This window comes from Phoenix dactylifera, chromosome 8, assembly GCF_051530095.1.
Source record: "Phoenix dactylifera cultivar Ajwa chromosome 8, Ajwa_hap1_PhDact_Kaust_v1.1, whole genome shotgun sequence".
In the NCBI taxonomy this organism is placed as follows: domain Eukaryota; kingdom Viridiplantae; phylum Streptophyta; class Magnoliopsida; order Arecales; family Arecaceae; genus Phoenix; species Phoenix dactylifera.
This window is the reverse complement of record NC_143197.1, coordinates 8,520,329-8,534,510: the sequence shown is the minus strand read 5'-3', so window position 1 is coordinate 8,534,510 and position 14,182 is coordinate 8,520,329. Positions and strand designations below refer to the sequence as shown.

Here is a 14,182-nt window from a genome sequence, read left to right as displayed (position 1 = left end):
TTATATTTATGTTTCTTATATTCGATATATCTCAAAAATTATATATACTAATATACAGATTGTATATAAAAAAATAATATAAACTGATGTAGAATCGTGCTAACAAAGAAAAATATTACTAGTTGATATAAGTTTTTGTATAAAAAATAATAAAAGATGATATAAAATTATGCTAATAAAAAAATATTATGAGCTAATACAAATTATTACATATTCCTAAAATTATGTTAACAACCCCTCTCAAATTCAAGGCGTTATCGTAGATGTCAACTTGAGTTTGAAAACTAAATCACGAATGCATGCAGAACCTAACATACTAGATCAAAATTAGAAGTAGCAGCTCAAAAGTTGACGTGGTAGTTTATATATTGAAGTGATAAATCAAAAGTCGACGTGGCAGTACAGAGTCTGATGTGATAGATCATGGGTTATTGTAACAGCTCAGAAACTGATGTAGTAAATCAGAAGTTGACGTAACAACTCAGAAACCAATATGATAAACTGATGTGTCAAGTTGATGTGACAGTATACAATTTAACATGACAGGATAGAAACTAATATAGTAGCTTAAAAACTAATATGGCAGATCATGAAGCTAACATAACAAACTAATGTATTTAGCAATGATGACATAGCTAACTGACATGTCAAACTAATGTGTTCACATATCATGATTAGCCTTGATTTCTATTTCTTTATCCTATATTTTTATGCTTCTCTTGATTAGACTACAATAATTGAATTCCATTAGAGGTCATGCGATCTTCGTGGCTCCGAATCATACTAGTGTTTACAGTCTCAATCTATGTTGTCGAGGTGGGTTTTTTTTTTTTTTTTTTTTTTAAACCTTCCAAATAGAGTGGCCTGTTTTTACCAAAAAAAGAAAAATAGAGTGGCCTGTGAGTCAACCACGCAACTCCACGGGCACAAATTAAATGCATGTTCCGAAACGGGAAGAGCCTGCACCAACCAGCATGCACCATCTTAAGTCATTTCTATCGTCCTACACAATACTTACTAAATTTTTTTTGAAAAAATAAATCTTATCAAGGGGTACTGATCGTGGCATGTTTGACAGCATGCCCCACGCTACCAGCCGCTGAATGCATGACCATGAAATGCTGCTTTTGTTATACCTTCAACCTAATCATTAAGTTTCTACGAAACCCACTTCTTCCCAATGTCCACACCTGTTTAAAAACCGTGCAAGCATCATATGAGCAAGTATTATCTATATAAATCTAATGAATGGAATGAGAAATTAAAATACTCCCTTACAGAAGAAACATATTGTTGAATTATTATTAAAGTAGAAACATTACCAAATTATTTTCTGAGAAGTAAGTTAAGTTCGACTCCATTTCAGACCAATATATCGTGTTCTTTTAACCCAAGCATATATAATGCACTCACTACCTACGGTTCTAGCTCAACAGATAAGGATAGGAAAAAGGACAAAAAAAACTCTCTACCAAACAAGCATAAAAACCGCCCCAGTTGGCTCTAAGTAGGTGGACTGGGTGGCATCCTTTGCAGCTCAGCACTCTGAGGGTTTTATTTGAGATAAAGAAGACCCAAGGTCAGCAAATTCAAACCAAAAGACATCCAACAAGATGTGGAAATATTGCATGGAATAACAACAAATCAGTCGAGAGTATCTGATCCAAGCCAATCCAGCCATCTTTGGAGGAATGCACCAAACCAACTTCAAGTCCAGGTGCATCCTAACTATATCAGTCAAAGATAGCAAGAAATTCAAAAAAAGGAATACTGAAAGATAGGAAGAGCGCAACTTATGTAGATATTTTATTAATTTGTTATATTTGTTATGCATTGCTTTATTTAAAGTGATGCTCTTGTATTGCATTATGCTCACATTGAAAAAACAACCAGAAGAGAAATAAAACCGTTTCTTTATCCAGTTCCATATTTTCTACTACTATTGCCTCCAGCTCCTTGCACTAGAATTGTAATAAAAAAACCAATATCCAACGTAGGTTCCTAGAGCAGCAACTATCCATGACTCTTTTCTCCGGTCTACCTACTCCTGCTGACCCAGTTCTGCGAATCCTTCGCCAAGTCAACCGTATAAATAAACGAAAAATTAAATATAGGGAACAAAAAAGACAGTGCTTGTCTTTTGATAAATATTTCACAACCACCATCCACCAACTTGGATCGCGTTGGACGACACATATCATCATTTCCACTCTATTTAAGCAAGGCCACCACCACCACCACTCCTGCAAACCTTAAGTTTCACAGATCTCCTCCAACGCACAGTACAGCCATGCCAAGCCCAACCAAAATCCTGAAGGTGAGCGTGGAGAGCACGAGAATCGTCAAGCCCAACTATGAATGCAATCTTCCACCCACCACTCCTCATGTCCCCCTGAGCGTATTCGATAAAGCCACCTATGACATGCACATTGCAAGCATCTACGCCTTCCGTGCACCAGCTCCTCCCAATTCTGTCATGCAGAATGGCCTCGCCAGGGTGCTCTCCGAGTACAGGGAGTTCGCCGGAAGGCTCGGGGAGGACGCCGAAGGGAACCCTGTCATCCTCCTCAGTGACGAAGGCGTGCGGTTCGTCGAGGCATCGGTGGATTCCACTCTGGACCAGGTATTGCCCTTCAAGCCCTCGCCGGCACTGCTAAGCCTGCACCCTGAGGTGCATGGCGTGGCGGAGCTCCTCCAGGTCCAGCTCACGCGGTTTGCATGCGGCTCTCTCGTGGTGGGGTTCACCTCGCACCACCGTGTCGCCGATGCCCATGCCGCCGGCAACTTCTTGATCGCATGGAGCCTCGCGACGCGGGGCCTCGACGTGATCAGCCTCGCCGTTCACGACCGGGGCGCGTTCTTCACCCCTCGCGTGCCGCCTCTGCTGGAGTTCGAGCACCGAGGGGTGGAGTTCGCACCCAAGAACATGTTCGGCGCTGCAAAGTCCGATCCTCTCAAGGACAACATAGTCGTTCACAAGGCGCACTTCACGAAGGAATTCCTGACCAAGCTCAAGTCCCGAGCATCGGCAGGGGCCAGCAAGCCTTACAGCACGTTCGAGAGCCTCATGGCTCACCTGTGGAGGGTGGTCACCAAGGCTCGTAGGCTCCACGAGTCCGAGACCACCCACGTCCGGATCTCGGTGGACGGGCGGAGGAGGATGAACCCACGCCTGCCCGGCGAGTACTTCGGTAACATGGTGTTATGGGCATACCCCCGTGCTAGGGTGCGGGATCTCGTGGACAGCCCATTGCAGTATGCGGCCGAGCTCATCCATGACGCCGTCGCGAGAGTGAACGACGCCTATTTCAGGTCGTTCATAGACTTCGCAAGTGGACGTGGAGAAGGAGGATCTGGCGCCGACGGCCGACGCGGACAAGTGGGTGCTGTGCCCTAACGTGGACGTGGATAGCTGGCTGAGGCTGCCCTTATATGATCTCGACTTTGGCGGAGGAAGTCCATTCTATTTCATGCCATCATTCCTGCCTATCGAGGGAGTCATATTCCTCGTACCTTCCTTCATAGGAGATGGAAGCATTGAGGTCCATGTGGCCTTATTCGACTACAACCAAGCCTCCTTCAAAAAAATATGTTACTCTCTAGAGTAACCAGCAAGCGCATCTGATGTCTACAATAAAATTTATCATTTAGTAAGAAAATAATTTACTACGAAGCATAAGTTGTTACTATTAGGTGTCATCATGCAATGAAATAAAAAAATTGTCGTGTAATATCTCTTTGGTAATGTTTTTGATAATAAAAAAATATTTTGTTGCCACCAAATTTGCGGCTCCAAATACTTTCATTCCTGCCAAGAATTTTGCTTAGTTATGATCCAAGAATTTTGCTTAGTTATGATCTATATCTATCATAGGAAGATATGTTGGGATCAAGCGCTACCATTACACCAAAACCCGCAGGTGTCAGTGAAGGCGCAACTTTATTTCCTTAAACTAGCGCAGGGGCCCATAGCGCCACGAGTCGACTCCGACCAAGCCTCGCCCAACTCCGGACTCCGACAGGGCCTCGCCAGTGGGTTTAGGGACCCCCTAGTGGTATAACCCACCCTACTCCTCCAGCGCATCCACGTTGGCAGGCGGCGGGACTGACTCGGCCCTTCAGGCCTCTGCCAACGTTGACTCGGCCCCTCAAGCCTCCACCAACAAGATATCAAAATGTTATTATCGCAAATATGAAGGCTTTAGGGATGGCATGTTCTTGTTGCTAATTGATTATTGATTTTGGTAATGATGCTAGAATCGTTGCCATAGGTATGTTTTTGTATGAAAAAAAAAAATCTAACATTTTTTATTGATGAATTAGTTTCACTACAAATGTTTTTTTGTAATATTACATGATAAAAACCATTTTCACAGTAATCAGATTTTAATTTTGGCAAATTAATTTTCCATCCTCCAAAAGACCCTCGTATAACAAAAAGTTTCCGTTGACCGGTCTTAAAATCTTCGATCGAATAACTTCACCGAGTTCAATTCTCGGTCCGTGATTGCCCCTTTTATTTTTAAGAAAATGCCGAAAATGCCCCCGCCTCTTTGATCTCCCATTCCTCGAAGAAGAAGAACAAGAAAAAGGCCAAACCGCCCGCCGCCGACCACGGCCTGCCCCCGCCCGAGCTCCCTTCCGTGGCCGTCGCAGGCCCCGGCCCGTCCTCTCCCGCGGCCGCGCCCTCGGAAACGTCCCTACCCCCACGGTGGGGACGTGCCGAAGAAGAGGAAGAAGGGCACCCTCCCGCGTCCTGCGGCCGTCGCCGGCCATGGCCCACCCTCCTCCCGTGTCCGCCGCGTCTGGACCCTTTTTAGCGTCGCCGGCCTCGCGGGAGGGCGCCCGTCTCCGCTGGCCTGCCGGCGGCGGTGGCCCGGCTCCCTCCCGCGGCCCCCTCCTACGGACACCACGGCCCGGTCCCTTTCCGGTGCCGGTGGCCTCGCGAGAGGAGAAGAAAGAAGACGGAAAGAGAGAAAAAGAAAAAAGAAAAAAAAAAGAAAAGAAAAATAAATAAATAAATATATATATATATATGAACGAATAAATAAATAAATAATATATCGTAATGAAATAAAATAATTATAAATAAGTAAATAAAGCCGCTACAGCCGTCGCTAGCCGTGGCCGAGCCCGCTCCCACGGCTACCATGGCCTGCCCCCTTCAGCCCTTCTGGTGCCACTGGCCTCGAGGGAGGAGAAAATAGAAGAAAAGAAAAGAAAAGAAAAAATAAGAAGAAAAGGAAAGAGAAAAAAGAAAATAAAATAAAATAAAATAAAGAAAAAAAGAAAGTATAAATAAATAAATACATATATATATATATGAATGAACGAATAAATAAATAGGATAATAAATAAATATATTGAAAGTAAATAAATTAATAAATAAATAAATAATATATTGTAATGAAATAAAATAATTATAAAGAAATAAATAAAGCTGCTGTGGCCGTCGTTGGCCACGGTCGGGCCCCCTCCCACTGCTGCCACAGCCCGGCCCCCTTTTGGTGCCACCGGCCTCACGAGGAGAAAATAGAAGGAAAGAAAAAAAAGAAGAAAAAGAAAATAAATAAATAAATACATACATATATATATATATATATATGAATGAACGAATAAATAAATAAATAAATAAGATAATAAATAAATATATTGTGATGAAATAAAATAACAAATAAATAAATAAATAAAGTCGTGGTTGCCATTGGGCCCCTCCCGCGGACGCCATGGCCCGACCCCTCTTCTGGCATCGTCGGCCTCACTAGAGAAGAAAATAGAAGAAAAAAAAGAAAAAAAATAATGAATGTGTGGCAAATAATCTGATCTTTATGATATTGATAGGTATTGTGTATTTGTCACCATTGCAATTAGTTAAGTAAGCTTGGAACTCAATTCATATAGCCTCGAATACAGTTAACTCGCCATTGTAATTAAGTTAGTAAGCTTGGTATATAGATAATATAGCATGGTACACATTTAAGTTAGCTTGGCATGCAGTTAATCAATATTTGAACACTTAATCTAGTCTGGAACACAGTTAAATAAGCTTGGAACACACATAATCTAGCCTGGCATACAGTTAAATCATTTTGGAATACAATTAAATATTTTTTGCATACAAATGTCTAATATTTGTATTGATGAATTAGTTTCACTACAAATATTTTTTATAATATTACATGATAAAAACCATTTTCATAGTAAACAGATTTTAATTTTTGGTTGGAATAGTATATTGCTGCTAAATATTCTTTCTATCGGTAGATTTTTAAGTTTTTTCACAAAATATACGCTATTTAATGATGCACATGGCTTAGTCGCACCTTTTATTTATTTTGTAAATTTATGATGAAATAGTTTTCCTTGCTAATTATTTATAATTTTTATTGACAGCAAAAAAAATTTGTTTTTAATATATTTTATTTTAAGATAAAATAATTTTCACTGCAACTTGGATATAATATCCACTTTTAGGATAAAATAATTTTATCTATTAATTACTTATGGGTCTTTTTGGGAGCGCGTGAACCTATGATGATGGTAGCACATATATCTATGTGTGAGCATTTGCCTCTCCAACGAAGTCTTCTTCTTATGATAATCTATTCTGATATTTAACCATATTGCTTGGTACTTTTTTTTTTAAGAAAATGCAAAATATTGGGCTCAAAAGTATTAGTAGCGCATGATGGGATCCAAAACTTAAAAGCTTTAGCCCCGTTTGGAAGAGCTGTTAGCAATAAATTTTTTGGAAATAGAGCTTTTTGAAGTAGAGCTTTTATAAAAAGCTATTTGTTATTTAATAACTATATTTTTAAAGTAGTGTGCCACTTTAACATGTGTTTGGTAAACAAATTAAAAAAGTACATAACAAAATAACCATAAAGAACATTGCATAGTATTACACAACAGAGCACAATAAAATATAATATATATTAATATATAAATATATGATATGGTATAATATTATTGTAATATAACATTATATTATTATATTATTGTAATATAATATTATATTATTATATTATAGTAATATAATATTATATACTATAGCATAATAATTTAATATAATATTAAATTATTTAACATAACATATCAATGTATTATGATATAAATTATAATGTAATATAATATTATATTTATAGTATAATACAATAATAAAAGTATAAAATATTATAATTATTAGCGTAAATTAATTTCTGATAATATAACAAAATTTCTAGCTAGGTGATAAAATTGGTTAAATAATTATTAAAGGGATATTTTGTGTAACTGTAATATTTTATCATGGGTATTTTGGTCAAAAAAATAGCTTTCCGACCGAGCCTAAAAGTGATTTTTCAAAAAGCTCCAAAATGGAACTTCTCCCAAAAAACTGTTTTTGGCTTTCTGAAAAAGCTAAAACAGTTTTCTGAAATTTTTACCGAGCATCCATATTTCATCTAAAAATACTTTTGGAGGACCAGAAAGTACTTTTTTGCCCTCCAAAAGTTCTTCCGAATGGGGCCTTAAGTTCGAATCCAATATGTACATCATAGCCTCCTATACTCTCTCGATATTCTATGCAATACATTTGATAGTTTGCGCTTACGCCTTAGCCAATATGAGCTGCTTTCTGAATGCAGATGCCGGGTAAAATATTTCACATAAGTTTTTTTCTCAAGTCCAGTCCGAGTGCCAAGCTCCTTTATAAGCAAAGAGTTGCACGCCTAACAACAAGAAACCTGTTAGTAATCCAGGCTTATTACCATGCATCGCTTGATTGGAAACTTGTGTTAATCTTCCAACTCCAGAACAGGTTATCCTAAAAGCTCATTAATAAGAGGCACTTGAGATCATTTTGCAACTCAAAAAGAGGTAAGCAAATGGAAGATCTAGTTGTGCCTAATAACTATAATTGAGGAACTAATATATATATATATATATATATATATATATATATATATATATATATATATATATATATATATATATATATATATATATATATATATATAGATATATTAAAAAATTGAGAGATAAAACGCGAAGAAAAAGTTTCGAGCACTAATACGCTGGAAAAACGAGAAAAAAAAAACAGTTTGTAACAGATAGAGAAGAAGCTCTAAAGCAATCAAAACGGTCAATCTGAGGGAACGAATATAAGAGAGAGCCCTTTTGCTCCCATCCACTTAGAGCGGGGAATGAATTCGAACATCTCCAACGGTCGAGTTTGACCTGGGTTTGGCTAGTTGGCCATTGGGAGGCGCTCCACTTTCGAGCTCCAACGGTCGGATAATCCGATTGGTTCATTGAAAGGGATCCAATGGACCAACCGTGGTCCCTCGAATCTAACGGTCGGCCTTTTTGATTTCGGAGGTAGCTTTCGGGGGGGACAAAAGCAGTAACTACGTGAAACCACCTCAGATTCTCGGTCATTTCATTTAAATTGCTTATAGGCCAGATACCACGGCGGGTTACTTCTATTAAAGAATTATTAGGCAGACTGGCTTGCGTGGACCGGGAAACTAATTAGCCAGTTAAGAGGGGCAAAAATTCAAAGAAAACCTAGTGAGGCCATAATGGCCTGGGCATGTAACTTCATCTTAATCTAAAATGGAGTCGGATCTGGATCAATCTGTGATTTCAGGTGAAATGAGGTCTTTCCTTCAGGACTGGAAACATGTTAGAATCATATCGAGTTTGAATATATAAATTTTTCGACAGTCGTAGCTCTCCCTGCAAAAATTCTAAAGCCGAGTCATAGTTAAGTTAGGTTCAAATTTGGACAATTTGGTTTGTTGTTGTAGTGCTTTAAAATCATGTCAAGATTGGATACCGTCTTCGAACTTTGATCAAATTGAAAAAAAAAAAAAAGCTGTTTTACATCCTCTTAATCTATTGTTTGAAACATTCATTGTTTTGGTTAAACTCTAGTCCTCCTTGTGGCATATATTATTGCCCAAAATTTGGGTCCTGACCAAGTCGGATAGAAAAGCATCTACCACCCCATGCCCGGATTTTTACCACTCCAGTAGGCAGCAAACGCCTGTACTACTATTATGGGTTGGCTGGTCTCTATAGTCCATGGTCCATAATTTGGGCCGGGTTGCCCAGGATGTTTGGATCCGGGGTCAACTCACACGTAGTGTTCGGTTGTCATTTTCGTGGACAAAGCCCAGAATGTTATTTTTTTGGATTTTCTGAGCACTACAAGGTAGGCCAAGACTCTTGCACTGGAGGACGAGCATGACAGAACAACTCGGTTTTCTTGATTTTAATCGAAAAATGATTCTAGGGATGAGCTAGAAATTCATTAGACAGTAGAGTGGCCCACTGAGGACTGGCTGTACAGTTTTGCAGGTTGCATTTTCTGCTGAGAGAGACCTTAGAAGCCTTGGGCTCCATCACTTGTTTTCTGGGCTGGTTTGTTAACGTGGTTGTCTTTATTTGTCTTTATGATCATTTATTTTGCTCATGAATTGGTGATGGCAAAAATCGCTTCTGATTTTTCTTTTCTTTATTTTTGTTTTTGATAGTCCAGGAGGATCACACTGTTCTAGCATGACTACATCCAAGAAAGTCGGAAAAAAAAAGATAGAGAAAAAGCAATGGAATAGTCTCATAACTCTCCCAGAGGATATCACCCGAATGTTGGGCAATAAAAGAGGTGACCTACTCAGCAGCCCTGCTTATCTCATGATATACATGAGTGGCCCAAAAAGCACCTCAGTCCATCATCAACTTGCGGATGTCCTGCAGAAGTGGATGTCTATTGCTCTATTGCTAGATTTGTGTTGGCCCTAGATCCACTCGATCATTGTAACCAAATATCCTTCAAGGTGAATACAATCCACTCCCAACATGAGCTTTGGATAGATGATACCCTCCCAGGCAGCCCTCAGCACCGCACAAGAATTGGAGATATCATAAATGCACCACCCTCCGAATGCGACAAGTCTAGAGTTGGGGTCCCTGATCACAAACCCCGCTCTACTCCTGTTGCCTCCATCAGTCGCACTCCCATCAAAGTTCATCTTGAAAAAACTCAGAGATAGGGGATCCCAAAAAATAAAGACCACCTGGGTCACCGCAAAATATGAACAGAAGTCCCAACTATCTCTTGTAATCCCAGATGCGTCATATATAGGAGTGAGCCTAGATGATCTTGGCCTCATGGAGTAAAGCTCCATCGACCACAGTCCTTAGATGTTGCCTACTACTCTTGAAGACTATGTGATAGGCCACATAGGCCGGCCTGACTCAGTAGCAGGGCTCCTCATGGATCCCTTTAGGTAAACAAGAAAGCTCTCAACCAGGGTCATGGACTACATGAAGCTCCAAGTAGCCTTGGCCAATCTCCACATCCGAATCGCCCTCGGACACCTAAACAAAACGTGGGAAACTGACTCCTTGATATTTGGACATCCATCATAGGCAAAATTGAGCCTCAACCTCCGTCTAGCTAAAACATCCCTAGTCGGTAAGCAGCCCCACGCAACCTTCTAAAGGAACAGAGCAACATAGGGGTGAATGCGGAGCTTCCAGATCCAACCTCCATCCATCGTCCGAGTAGCCTCAGCTCTGAACATGTCGCAGACGTCACTAGATCTCACTTTTGACCTACAGGTTGATCTTCAGGATCTTTTATCAGTGACCCCCTAAGTAGGAATCGGCAGAGCCACTGAACCACAAAGATATGCTGGACAACTATTTTGTTCCATCTTCTCTCCCTTGAGATAATCAGGTCGCAGACTTTGAGGTCGTTCGCGCTCTCTAGGTCAACCATAGTGGGCCAAAGACATAATGGTAGCTCATCCATTCAACTATCATCCATCACATTAATTACTCGACCATCCCCAATCGACCATCTCATGCTAGGTAACACCAGTGGGATGCAAGCACACATCTCCCGTCAGATAAAGGAGCTATGCTGACCAGTCTGAAAGTCCATCATCATAGTCCATGTGCCATGCTTAGCCCTCATCATAGTACTCCATAGGCTCTTTGGCTCAAGCAGATACCTAACAACATGTCTAGTTGCTAGAATCTCTCCTCGTCAGCAAAGACTGAATACCCAATCCCTACTGCAGAAGGGCTAACAAACAACCTCCTAGGCCACCAAATGCACTCTAGCTCTGCCCTCACGCCTCCCCTAAATGATGTTATTGAACATCTGCTCCAATCTCATCAGCAGGGCTTTTGGCATAATGGTATTGGATAACAGGTAAATCGATACCGAGCTGAGGGCAATTCTCACCAGAGTGACTCTGCCCATCATAGGGAGTATTTTCGACTGCCACCCTTCAAGCCTCTGCATAATGCTATGCTCAATATTGCTACAATCCACCCTCTGAAGCTGCCTTCTGGTGATTGGCACACCTAGATACCTCGAGAGTCCCTTCTGCTCTCCCACTCTCAAGGTTTCCTTAATGGTGGACCTGAGACAAGGCTTGATTTTCGAACTGAAACAGATGATTGACTTGATCAGATTAACCTACTGTCTAGATTCAGAGCAGTAAGCCTCCATGATGCTCCGTATGGCCCAAGCATTCTATCTCATAGCCCAAACAAGAAGCATACAATCATTAGCAAAAATAAAGTGCAAAATTTGGATAGATGACAAGTCCGCTTGAGGCCTCTAGCTCTATATCTATCCATATCTCATATTTCACCCTTCTATACATCCCTCTGCTTGAGGCCTGTCACCTTCTCTTCCATCACCCATAGTCCCGAACTCTTGAAGAGAAAGATCTCCGATCCCTTACATTGTTGGTATAAGTTTTCACCCGTTCTCTTTAGACCACATAATTGAAAGAGGCTATGTGGGGTTTATTATGACTGCAATTTTGCTCCAGAAGCTTGAAAACTTTTCCCTTTTTTTTTTTGATATATTTCATGAAGTTGTATAGCTTGTTGTTTGGTTTACACTTTTTCCATTAGTTCTGTCCCTCGTCCAAATTTGCACAAATATACGAGTTACTGTTATTTCACCGGTTTTTTATTGTGTTACATGTTTACTGCCCTATTTTCTTCACCAGTCGATGTCTAGCCCTTTTTTTTAAGACAATTAGCTCAAGAAATAGGAGATAATGGAAGGGTGATCAATGGGATAATGAGACGGCAGAGATGGCGAATGTGACGGGGCTGTTTTAGCTATCTTTCCACAGCCGGCTAGCTAAGATTTTTAGCGCCATCTGATTCCATTTTACGAGGCGGCGATGGTCCCTGTACTAGGAGAAATTATACCCCGCACCATAATTATGCTAGGGTCCATTCGCAAAACGAGCTCCATGGAGAATTGAACCTTGGTCAAAAAGGACTCACGTTGTATCCTCTCCTCTTTTGCGATGTTAACTAATGGATCACACAATGATTGCTCTAAGATCTAATGCAAGTAAATGAAAGGAAAAAATTAGAATGCTTTGAAATTATACAAAATGCGATCCAACGGTTGACATGGTGAAAAAAAATATATATATTTTTGCGGGCGAAAGATACAATCCGAAACGGGTCAAAAACTATGGACCATAACTTTAGGAGCCAGCATGAAACCTTAGAACCTTCCAATGAAAACTATTGTCGATTATCCAAGTTCCTGAATGGGACTTTGGTTTGCTTAGCGGAGCAGCCACGAAAGCTTAAATTTTTGGCACAAGGGCTGCAATGTGAAACGTTCGAGGCCTGGTCCCACGCTCATGCAAGGCTCCCAGAGAAAGCCTCCGTTTGGCCGCCGCTCCATTTGTCGGGCGGTGATATTTCTACCTTTTGTTTTCTTCTTTTAATTTCTACGTGTCAGACCCTGCCTCTTTCTTTTTGTGTTTTTTTTTCGAAAACAAAGAGCGCGAAATAACAACGTATATGACGATTGACGAGAATCACGGAGCCAACCACGTGACCCCCTCTTCCGCATGCTCGCGGACAACAGCTTACGATTCAACGAACAGGCTTATAACTCTACGATTCCGGTGTAGTTTAGCTAGTATGAACAACGTACTCTTTGCAAATAAAAAGATATGTATTAGGATAATAAATAATCAAGGTGATATAGGACGATCAGATTAATCCAACTCATCGTCCATACGGTGATCTAGGTATCCTTAAAAACTCTCCAGAGCATTCTAATTAGAATTCTGTGCCAACTTAAAAGTCAAGACGAGCAGATTAAGAGTGGCCGATCATCAAAGCCAAAGTTCATCAGCTCAGTTGAACAATTCGAACGACTAACCCCAGCTGAGCAGAGTCTATGCCTCAAATGCGTACGAGATTTTGGATGGTTACAACACGTCGTCGATTGTTGCACCACATTAGCAAGTTGTTGTGGCATGATTCGAAATTTGTTCGGATATGATTCATCGAAGATATAGGGTTTCAGTTGTACGAAAGTCCGAAAAAACATCCACAAAGATAATAAGAGGAAGAAGACTCCACTATCTTCTAATATTGGCATCATTATCCTTTTTTTTCTTGCTTGCCTACAAAAACAAATCCTTTCTAACTTAAGACTAGAGGGTCCAGCCAGAACCAATCCAGTGAGTTCTTTAATTTTGCATATGTTGTCTTACAGGTTCATAAAGATGGTCCCGCATCGGCATTTTAGAATCGGCGGCAAGAGATTGTCGGCACAAACGATATCAATAATTATAAGATATAATCTAGTATTGGATGACCTATTTTTATTCTCCCCTATTGTTCAAAATGATTAGAATTTGGATTTAAATCTTCTCAGCCGCTTTCCGAAAATGAAGTTAGGTGTATTTGATTTCCTTGGTTGACAAATGTTAGGCCAGCTTTTGACTAACATTATGCCCTTTTCGTGCAAAGAGTATTCTTGGACAATGCCCGTCGGTTTACTTGTCCCATATATTTATATTTCAACAAAAATGTTTCCAATCTAGCAAATTTTCTATATTTTCTGTAATTTGTTCATCTTGCAGCACCAAAATTTTAAATATTTCGATATACAAGAGAGCAAAATGGGTCATAGACATTTTCAAATGCAAGAGAGAGCGATGGCACAGGGCTAAGGAGAAGTTTATTTATGGAATGGAAGAGTAGATGAAAATTGTACATAGGCAAGTTTATTACTTACAAACAAAAATTGAGACTATATTATGAATCACGCGGACTGTACTTGTGCAGGAGTTGGATTGCCGGGGTCTCATAGAAAAACTAATTAGGCTAGAGAATTAAGTTTAGCAAT

General features: G+C 40.2%; 1 pseudogene; it reads left to right on the top strand.

Moving 5' to 3' along the window:
* Positions 1-866: 866 nt before the first annotated feature.
* LOC120110076 (agmatine coumaroyltransferase-2-like) lies at positions 867-3,774 on the top strand (annotated as a pseudogene).
* Positions 3,775-14,182: the final 10,408 nt, after the last annotated feature.